Genomic DNA, 10713 nt, shown 5'->3' on the forward strand with positions numbered 1-10713 from the left:
CTCTGTGGTACAGACTTCTGGAATCATAGAGACAGAAGGCTGGGTGTTGGAGACTCTGCTCTGTGGTACAGACTTCTGGAATCATAGAGACAGAAGGCTGGGTGTTGGAGACTCTGCTCTGTGGTACAGACTTCTGGAATCATAGAGACAGAAGGCTGGGTGTTGGAGACTCTGCTCTGTGGTACAGACTTCTGGAATCATAGAGACAGAAGGCTGGGTGTTGGAGACTCTGCTCTGTGGTACAGACTTCTGGAATCATACAGACAGAAGGCTGGGTGTTGGAGACTCTGCTCTGAGGAACAGACTTCTGGAATCATAGAAATATTTGTGAATGAAAAAGGTCAATTAGTTAAAGAGACTCTTTCTTTCCCTCTCATGGCATTGCACGTCACGAAAATGTAATAAAAACTATACAGTGCAATAACAGGTGATAGTTTAAACACATTTGCTGCATACTGTAGACTAGTGTACAAATAGCCTACTGTACACATACTGCACATGCACACTAGCCAATAACATTATGTATTTGCCATTTGAGCCACCGACCACCACTAGATTATGCCTCTCAGACCCCCCAAAAATAAGATATATTTGTTGTCGTTGGATAAGATTTTGTTCACAATTCCATGCTGTATTGATGTGGTATCATTAAGGGAGACAACAGGCAAATATAGCAATTATTCTACATTCTATAATTGCGTGGACTTCTTGTAAATGAATTGACGCAGATGTTTACCAATAATAATTTAACTTTTGTAAAATTAAACCAAAATGGACCCATTTGGTTTCATTACACGCTCTCAAGAGTTAAATATATACTAATAAGGGTCCATTTGGTTACCAACTCTCCATCCTTTACCACCTGGAAGGACCACTGGTTGAAATCACACTGTTCTAAACCACTCAATGCCAGTTGTCCAAATGGACCCTTATGGGTCTGTAAAATGGACCCTTATGGGTCTGTAATGGACCCTTATGGGTCTGTAAAATGGACCCTTATGGGTCTGTAATGGACCTGTAATGGACCCTTATGGGTCTGTAATGGACCCTTATGGGTCTGTAAAATGGACCCTTATGGGTCTGTAATGGACGCTTCCACACACCGTTAAAGAGAACACAACTCACCCCGGTGCTTGCCTGTTTTTCCTCCCGGAATTTTCACCAGCGAGGGGGATAACTTTGTAATTATGCTATTGGCTGTTTGTATTCTTTTTGGAAAAATATAAAAAGATACTCCTGTGGAAAGGCTATATTATTTTCCTTATAAACAATTTAGAATTATTTAGTATATGTGAGTGTAATACCAACTTGTGCCAAACGGGGGCGAGTGACACTTCTGTGAGTAACTTGTAGCACCCATAAGGCACTATAGCAAAATCTGGACTAGTTATTGTGTAGGTTTGACTGCTGGAGCTATGGGGGAGTGCTTAAATGAGACTCAGACACGAGGAGGTTAAATGTTAAATGATTGCCGGCAGTTATATTGAAAAAACAACGAACAAACATACAATATGGAAAACAAATAAATTGGTACCACGTCTTAAATAGCAATTGCGTGGCCACTTTCAATTCTCACAGTTCACTGTGTCTTTTTTTTCTTTTTTTTTGCGGCTTACGCCTTTTATTGATTTTTGAAGGGACAGACAGTAGGCTGACAGGAAACGGGAGAGAGAGATGGGGGGGGGGGGAAGACATGCATTAAAGGCCGTGTCGGGCTCGGGAGTCGAACCCGCGGCACACTGCGACTGGATTACCAGTCAGGTGCCCAGACCGTTACGCCACGGCCTGGGCCTTTCACTGTGTCTTTCTATTTTGGGTGCTTGAATCCTCAGTTATCTCCTTTAAACTTTCAACTCAAGTTTGGTTTCTTTCCAGTTCAAACAATCAAAATAGGACAATACAATTTACAAATATCCACCCTTTCAATACGTAATGAATTGACCACTCAGTCACTGTTCTCCCAATTATGAACAAGGTAAGGTAAGTATGCAAAATCAGTATACGTGTTATGGTTCAGAGTTCCAAGGATAAACCATCCAGGTATGTATCAGTGTATGTGTCAAAGTTCCAAAACTGTAAGTATCAGAGTTCCAATTCCAGGGGAATGTATGTGCGCGAAGGGAGAGAGGGGGAATTGGGATTACTGCAGTTGAGAGTGGGGGAGTCTGCAGATTAGGCCTACCACATGAACCGTAGAATGGGGGAGTCTGCAGATTAGGCCTACCACACCGTAGAGTGAGGGAGTCTGCAGATTAGGCCTACCACACCGTAGAGTGGGGGAGTCTGAAGATTAGGCCTACCACACCGTAGAGTGGGGGAGTCTGCAGATTAGGCCTACCACACCGTAGAGTGGGGGAGTCTGAAGATTAGGCCTACCACACCGTAGCCTGAAAACCCACCTTTTCAGACTCCATCATGGCCCATAGCACTTACCCTAACCCCTAATTGTATTGTATATAGTCATAGCACGCCATAGATTAGGCCTACCACACCGTAGAGTGCAGTAGTCTGTCCAGTGGTCACCAGCGTATGGGGGAATACTCGCTGTCGCTCAATCTCTAGATCCTGGTGGGAAGCTCGCCATCTATTGGAATGGTCAACTGGAAAACCATCCAATCCAACAAAAAAATACCTGACCTGTCATCAGACAGGGTCAGAGAAATCTAATCAGTATCAAAGTATCAACTGTCTGTTGATTAGTTTTTAACCATGAAATATGCATTACATGAACTTTTTTAAATGGAAACATATTCAATACTGTATGCAACACGCATTTTTAACCTTTGTACAAACTTTTTCACATTATGTATTTTAAACAACACATCTTCACATGAACAGTACACTTGTATGAAGTGCATCATGAAATGGATTACATCCATTTAGTAAACAAACAAACTTCTTCTTAGTAGTATTACACTCTCAAAGTGTTCACTTGCAAAGTGCAAAAATAACAACAATATCCCTTCATTGAAATTAAATGAACTGTCTCAACGATTCTTTGTGAAACAACAGGCTGGGCACAAACAATGCAATGGCTGCCCCAGTGAATCCACAATGGTTTCTAGAAATAAACAATACCACTCATCAAAAACCAAAGTAACTTCCAATCATTTGTTACTCTTAAATTAACTCATAAGATGTGGTGAGTTACCTTGCTTCGCTGTGGTTTGTACTCATAAAACTCTTCTAGAATCACACTTTTCCTCTCTCTGTTCGGTGCTCTTCTCATGTGCTGTGCACTGCTGTTTTCTTTCTGTCTCTAACCTCAACAGCTGAACTGACTCAGTTCAATTGGACTTGATTAGTGCAGCACTGCAGGTAGAAGGTAATCACTGCTTCAACAGGTTGATTAGTGCAGCACTGCAGGTAGAAGGTAATCACTGCTTCAACAGGTTGATTAGTGCAGCACTGCAGGTAGAAGGTAATCACTGCTTCAACAGGTTGATTAGTGCAGCACTGCAGGTAGAAGGTAATCACTGCTTCAACAGGTTGATTAGTGCAGCACTGCAGGTAGAAGGTAATCACTGCTTCAACAGGTTGATTAGTGCAGCACTGCAGGTAGAAGGTAATCACTGCTTCAACAGGTTGCTGTGTGGCTGGAACAGCATATCAGCCAGGCCTAAACTGACTGCTGATTGGTGGAACCACATGTCACTGATATCTAGTGATTTTTAGATGGCTTAACAAATCTCTGCACCACTCAGTGGTTAGGTTTTAGACAGGGTCACTTCACTAAACATATTATCTTTAGATTTAGTTCTTAGGCAAAAGCACACATATAAGGCAACTGTAGCTTGTCTCTATATGTTAGGTTTATACTGTAATCCACTAAATCATGTGTGTTACATTAGGTTTTGCCCACTCAAATGGTACCTCGTCAGATAATCCCCACATATCCCACAACAACTTCTGTGAACAGACTTCACTGTAGTAGCTTTTCATAGATTATATTTGTATATTTGCTGTCTGCTGTCATGAAAGTTGATAGCTGGAGAAAGTCCAGCCGTCTGCTCTCCAGCCTCTCCCACCCCTCACTGGGGAGAATTCTGGGAGGAAAACAGAAACGGGGTGAGTTGTCTTGTTACCGTTAAAGGAACACTGTGGGTTTGACAATGTACTCATGGTGGTAATTGAATTGGGTAATTTAAGTGATATTGTTTTGTTACCATTATGTGTTAACCCATTCTGGGCGGGAGGCCCTTTTGGCGTTTACAGCATTATGTTATACTTCATCTATTGAAAAATAGCAGATCTACAAGCTTGAAGGTTTTTGAAAAGGCTTTGAAAAATCGTGAAAATGTGGCACAAATCTTTGAATATATATTCTTTCAGAGTGAACGTTTTTAACTCAAATCTTTGCTTCTGAGGGGGGGTCCCTGGAACAATAAAATGACATATAATATTTATTGAGAACCACGGACATAGAAAACTGTCGGGCCTAAATGTGATAAATAGCTCTATTTTGTGATAGTAATCGATTGTTCACACACACACACACACACACACACACACACACACACACACACACACACACACACACACACACACACACACACACACACACACACACACACACACACACACACACACACACACACACACACACACACACACACACACACACAAAGCTCTTGTGAAGTAGTCTATGCATGGTGATATACTGCACACAATGAAGCCTGAATGAATGTGTGAGCAATGAGTCCTCATCACCACTAGATGGCAGCGTAGGACTGCTATAGACAACAGACAACAGGTTCCGACCTCCATCATCAAACAAACTGGTATTAGAACCAATTTGTTTTGTTTGTTTTGTAGCTGAAGAGACCCCTTATACAGGGAAAACGATCTATAACAATAATTACTATGATAATACACAGGCTACTATTACAAAGGAGACCCTTTGAGTCTCCCCTGCCACCACCTCCACTATACCACCAGCAGCACAACACCACCTCTCAGAACAACGAGTGGCCCAGGAAATGAATCCCAATACATTTTGACCATAGGCATTTCTTAAATTATTAATTTAAAGACCTTGTAAGCGTCGTACGAAGCCAACTCTTGTCGTGACAAATCATGACAACACACACAATATTTTGGACCAAACAAAGAATTAGAAAGTAGAGAAAAACGGCAGGTTACAACACTTTTTTTGTTGTTTTTCTTATTTGTAATTATTTGTTTGGTCCAAAATATTGTGTGTGTTGTCATGATTTGTCACGGCAAGAGTTGGCTTCGTACGACGCTTAAAAGGTCTTTAAATAAATAATTTAATAAATGCCTATGGTCAAAATGCAGTGGGATTCATTTCCTGGGCCACTCGTTGTTCTGAAAGGGGGAGGGACTGCGACGCTCTATACCACCAGCAGCACAACACCACCTCCCAGCTAATACAATAGAGCGTCGCAGTCCCGCCCCCTCGAGAGACCCGGATCATTTGGGAACTGCCCATGGATCCGAAGTCCCGTTAGTCCGAACATGCACTGCTCCCGTGCTTGCGGTCACCGTTCATTTTCCTCATAGACTTTTCAGAAAGTATTTATTTAAAGACGATTACGCCGCGGACAAAGCCAACTCTTGTCGTGACCAATCAATCATGACAACAAACACAATTTTCCGGGCCAAACAAATTGAATTAGAAAGTATAGGTATACGTATCATTTAACGATGGTGTTTAGTGGTGATGCTGCCTGTAGCAAGGGCCCATTAATTAGGAAGCTCCCAGGTCCAACATTCTCTTAAGCCTCTCTCTGGTGCTGGAGGGAAGGGGAGGTATAGGTTAGACAGACGGCCAGTCCGGGAGAAGCACAGTACTGTGAAAGGAACGGCTCCCCAGTGGCTTCTGCAGCAGCATGAGGCTATTATGTCTTCCTGCACAGCCTTCCCCTTCTTCTTTAACCCATTTAGACCTGAGGACGATTCTACAAATGCCTTCTAAAAAAAACCCCATGTTTCTATGTCAGTCGTTCTCAAACATTGTCATGTCAAGGACCCCCAAAAATATATGAAATTGACCGCCGACCCCCATCTGAAAATATGTTGTTCCAGGGACCTCCCCAGAAGCAAAGATTTGAGTTAAAAACTTTCACGATTTATCAAAGAATAGCAGATCTACAAGCTTGTAGATCTGCTATTTTTCAATAGCTAAAGTATAACATAATGCTTAATGCTGTCCAGAATGGGCTAATAAACCTGACAGACTCACAGATGGGAACAGGAGAAGGACAGGTTCATGCACTGGGTTTGGTGGACACGTCACGGCCGTATCAGTCAGAATGCAGTTGGCGATAAAATATAGGCCTATGGCAGACTTGGACAAAGGGGGCAGCCCGTCTAGAAAACCTAATGGGACAGTTCATAGAAAAGTCATAGCAATTCATAGCACAGTGATTCCATTCACAGCGAGGCTGTGTTTCTCTGTCAAACATCAAAGAGGAGACATAAGGTTTCGGCCTATTTTTATAACCCCCAAACAGAAGTCCAACCTGGAAGAACCATGTATTTATAACCCCCAAACAGAAGTCCAACCTGGAAGAACCATGTATTTATAACCCCCAAACAGAAGTCCAACCTGGAAGAACCATGTATTTATAACCCCCAAACAGAAGTCCAACCTGGAAGAACCATGTATTTATAACCCCCAAACAGAAGTCCAACCTGGAAGAACCATGTATTTATAACCCCCAAACAGAAGTCCAACCTGGAAGAACCATGTATTTATAACCCCCAAACAGAAGTCCAACCTGGAAGAACCATGTATTTATAACCCCCAAACAGAAGTCCAACCTGGAAGAACCATGCATTTATAACCCCCAAACAGAAGTCCAACCTGGAAGAACCATGTATTTTTGTCCTGCTCTGTAATTCAACCTTTTTGGAAAGAAGTAACAATACATTTATTTATTTTTAAATCTGGGGTTTAGCATCAGTAATACGTGCTACACATTTGCATCCTTGTACCTTAATTGGGTCTGGATGGAAACAGCAATACATAACTGTGTTTGTGTCCTGTCTTTGTATGTCTATTGCAAAGTCAAATAATAATACTACTAATAATAAATGAATAATGAGTAAAAAAAATAAACATCAAAGAAGAAGTAATCAATGAATGAGACCTCCGTGTTTGTTCAATATGAAGATGCTTTGGTGTCCAACTGTCCGTCGCCATCATCAGATACCCCAGAAAACTGTCCGTAGCCATTATAGCCATCATCAGATACCCCATAAAACTGTCCGTAGCCATTATAGCCATCATCAGATACCCCAGAAAACTGTCCATAGCCATTATAGCCATCATCAGATACCCCAGAAAACTGTCCATAGCCATTATAGCCATCATCAGATACCCCAGAAAACTGTCTGTAGCCATATAGGCATCATCAGATACCCCAGAAAACTGTCTGTAGCCATATAGGCATCATCAGATACCCCAGAAAACTGTCCGTAGCCATTATAGGCATCATCAGATACCCCAGAAAACTGTCTGTAGCCATATAGGCATCATCAGATACCCCAGCAAACTGTCCATAGCCATATAGCCATCATCAGATACGCAGCAAAGCAGCAGGCTGTGAACATGAAAGTGAATGAATGAATATAGTTTATTTCGATTTTTTTTTCAGAGTGCATTTCTATAGTCATTATTATTTTCCTTTTTGTTTTTTAACTGTTTAAGTGCCAGGGACGTCATCCCGTATCAACTATGCACTGGATGCCATGCCCGTAAAGACGTATTAAAAAAGAAAAAAAAAAAACGCCCTCTCTTTTTTTATAATGGGAGAATTGGCACTCAGAGCCTAAACTGGTGACCACCAGGTGGCGCTGAAGGAGTTTTAAAAACGAGGCAAGGAGGCAAGCCACCTAGGGGGCAGAGAATTTGAAATATGCTTATTTTCGTGTGATTATTATATATATATTTATTTTTCAATTGGACAGGTAAGTTGGGAAGTGTTAAAGATGTTTAACCAATCAAATCACAGCGAAGAGGAGGGTGTGAGTAAGATGTTTGCGGTTTAATCAACAAGGGACAGTCGGACACAACGTAAACACTTAATAACACACATGTCACAAGTCTAAAGAATATGGCAATTACAAACTTCAAGGCACGTTTAAAAGTATACATGAACTGGCATTTGTCCATTTCATGTCCCACCCTCCCCTCTCTCTCTCTCTCTCTCATTAGCAGGCAACAGTGCAGCACTAATACTATCTCTCTCTCTCTCTGTTTCTGGCAAACTGGTACTAATAGTCATATACTGGTGCTCATGGCCACATCAAGGCGCACGGACGAAGACATTGCTGTTCCTTGGAGTGGTCGCACCACTCAAAAATAGCAGACCTATACTGTGTACAAGCTCATAATGTGTCTGAGCAAGTGAGCATTATAATTAGGCATTATTACTACAGCATGCTTGTCAGAACTATCTGAACAAAGCGCACACGGCAATTAATTTATAGAACTCCTTGCCACATTTTCAATGTGTGTTTGGATAGACGCTGACGAGGAACAAATTATTAACCACCCTTTGAAAATGTTCTCATTTTAATTAGCCTGTTAGACGATGAGTCGGTTCAAAGAAGATAACTGTAACAGGACCCTCCGAAACCTCTTACCCTTTAATCACAGAGCCCTTTGCCTCTACACTGTATACGAGTTCTTTGTTGTAAACATAGGATAATGTTTGGTTCTGTGCTGGCTCCGTAAACAGGGAAGAAACAGACATTTCTTTCTTCTGCCATTTGCTGCTGCCAAGCCCAAGGTGAACCCACGTTTTTAAACATTCAATATTGTATGCAACGACTCCCGAGGACCCTCAAGATGTTGTTCCTTAACCCATTCCATTCTGTACGGGAACGCCTTTTGGTGCAGCCTTATGTTATACTTTTAGCTATTGAAAAATAGCAGATCTACAAGCTCATAGCGCGGCACCGAGTGCCGCGCTACGAGCTTGTAGATCTGCTATGAAAGATCTTGAAAATGTGGCGCAAATCTTTGAATATATTCTTTCAGAGCGAACGTTTTTTTTAACTCAAATCTTTGCTTCCGGGGGGGGGGGGGGGGATCCTTGGAACAACATATTTGCATATGGGGGTCGGCGGCCACATACATCAGATATTTTTGGGGGTCCTTGAAAAGAAAATGTTTGAGAACGACTAACAGAAAACTGTCAAGATTTATAGAAGACACTTAGTAGAATCGTTCCCAGGTCAAACTGGGCTAAACATCAGCACATGAGCCAGTAGACGTAGACGTAGAGTCTCGTCTCCACATTCATCTCCAGGGGACCGGTTAGCCAGATAACCCAGCAAGCACGGTGAGGACCGGTTAGCCAGATAACCCAGCAAGCACGGTGAGGACCCGGATGAAATGGTGACGTCTCCATTGGGGACCTGAGATCAGATTCATACGAGGTTTCCACTGGGACACACACTGGTCTGATGAACCCATTCTCACCTGAGATCAGATTCTAAAAATGTCACAGTCGTTCTTCGATTTTTCAAAAAATATCAGACCTACAAGCTCGTAGCGCGCCACTCGGTGGCGCGCTATGAGCTTGTAGATCTGCTATTTTTCAATAGCTAAAGCATAACGTGATGCTGACACCAAAATGGGTTCCCGTTCAGATATGACTTAAGTCACATCACAACTAGTCAGATCTGGCCCAGAATAATAATATATTATTTCAACTGGTGAAGACGTCTTGGAAATGACGTAAAGATCATCCCCATATATGGGTGCCTGCACCCCACCTGTAAACAACAGATAGGTCACAATGTGACAGTAGATGTGCTATTCTTTGACAGCTATTGAACATTTTTGACAAATTTGGTAAGTTTTTTTTTTTTGCCTTTTTATGCCTTGCCATATACCATTATGCCAAAATAGGAATGCCAGTTGCCAAAGCATGGTTAAGCCTCTGTGGCTTTTGTAAATATTTGACCAATGAAATTAATTAACAATAGCTAAATACAGCATTTATATACACCATGCATAGACTACTTACTTAGCTTTGTGTGTGTGTGTGTGTGTGTGTGTGTGTGTGTGTGTGTGCAACTGTATATATATATATATATCTATATATATATATATATATATATATACAATGGTTACTATGTAACCCACACTATTTCTAAACATACCCTTGTGTTTCACCTGACAGCGTCGATGTATTGCTCCCCGTTTTTGTGGCAGTGAGGGGGAAAGAAATGCAGTTTAATTCATCCAGTGCATTCTCCACTGCAGCCATGATGGGGAGCCGTCATTCCAGACTTCAGACGGCACTCCATTTATCTTTCACGTTATTCAGCATACTGTAAAATGGTACGACTCATGAGTTATGAGTACCCCCCCCGCATCGGAATCCATCTCCACATAAAACCATAATTTGCCAGCGCATATATAGCGCTGCCCCCCCGATGACCCGTACCCATACAGAGCAATATGGCTCCGAGTTTCAAACCATTGGCCAATAATTGAATGAAACGCTAATTCATTGAATAATGTCTTCCCATGCAGTTTAATCAGACCAGTGTGTGTCCAGTGGAAACCTCGTATGAATCTGATCTCAGGTCAGAATGGGTTAATCAGACCAGTGTGTGTCCAGTGGAAGCCTCGTATGAATCTGATCTCAGGTCAGAATGGGTTAATCGGACCAGTGTGTGTCCAGTGGAAACCTCGTATGAATCTGATCTCAGGTGAGAATGGGTTAAAAC

The sequence above is a fragment of the Protomyctophum parallelum genome (assembly GCF_964188405.1).
Source record: "Protomyctophum parallelum genome assembly, chromosome: 11".
NCBI classification, from domain to species: domain Eukaryota; kingdom Metazoa; phylum Chordata; class Actinopteri; order Myctophiformes; family Myctophidae; genus Protomyctophum; species Protomyctophum parallelum.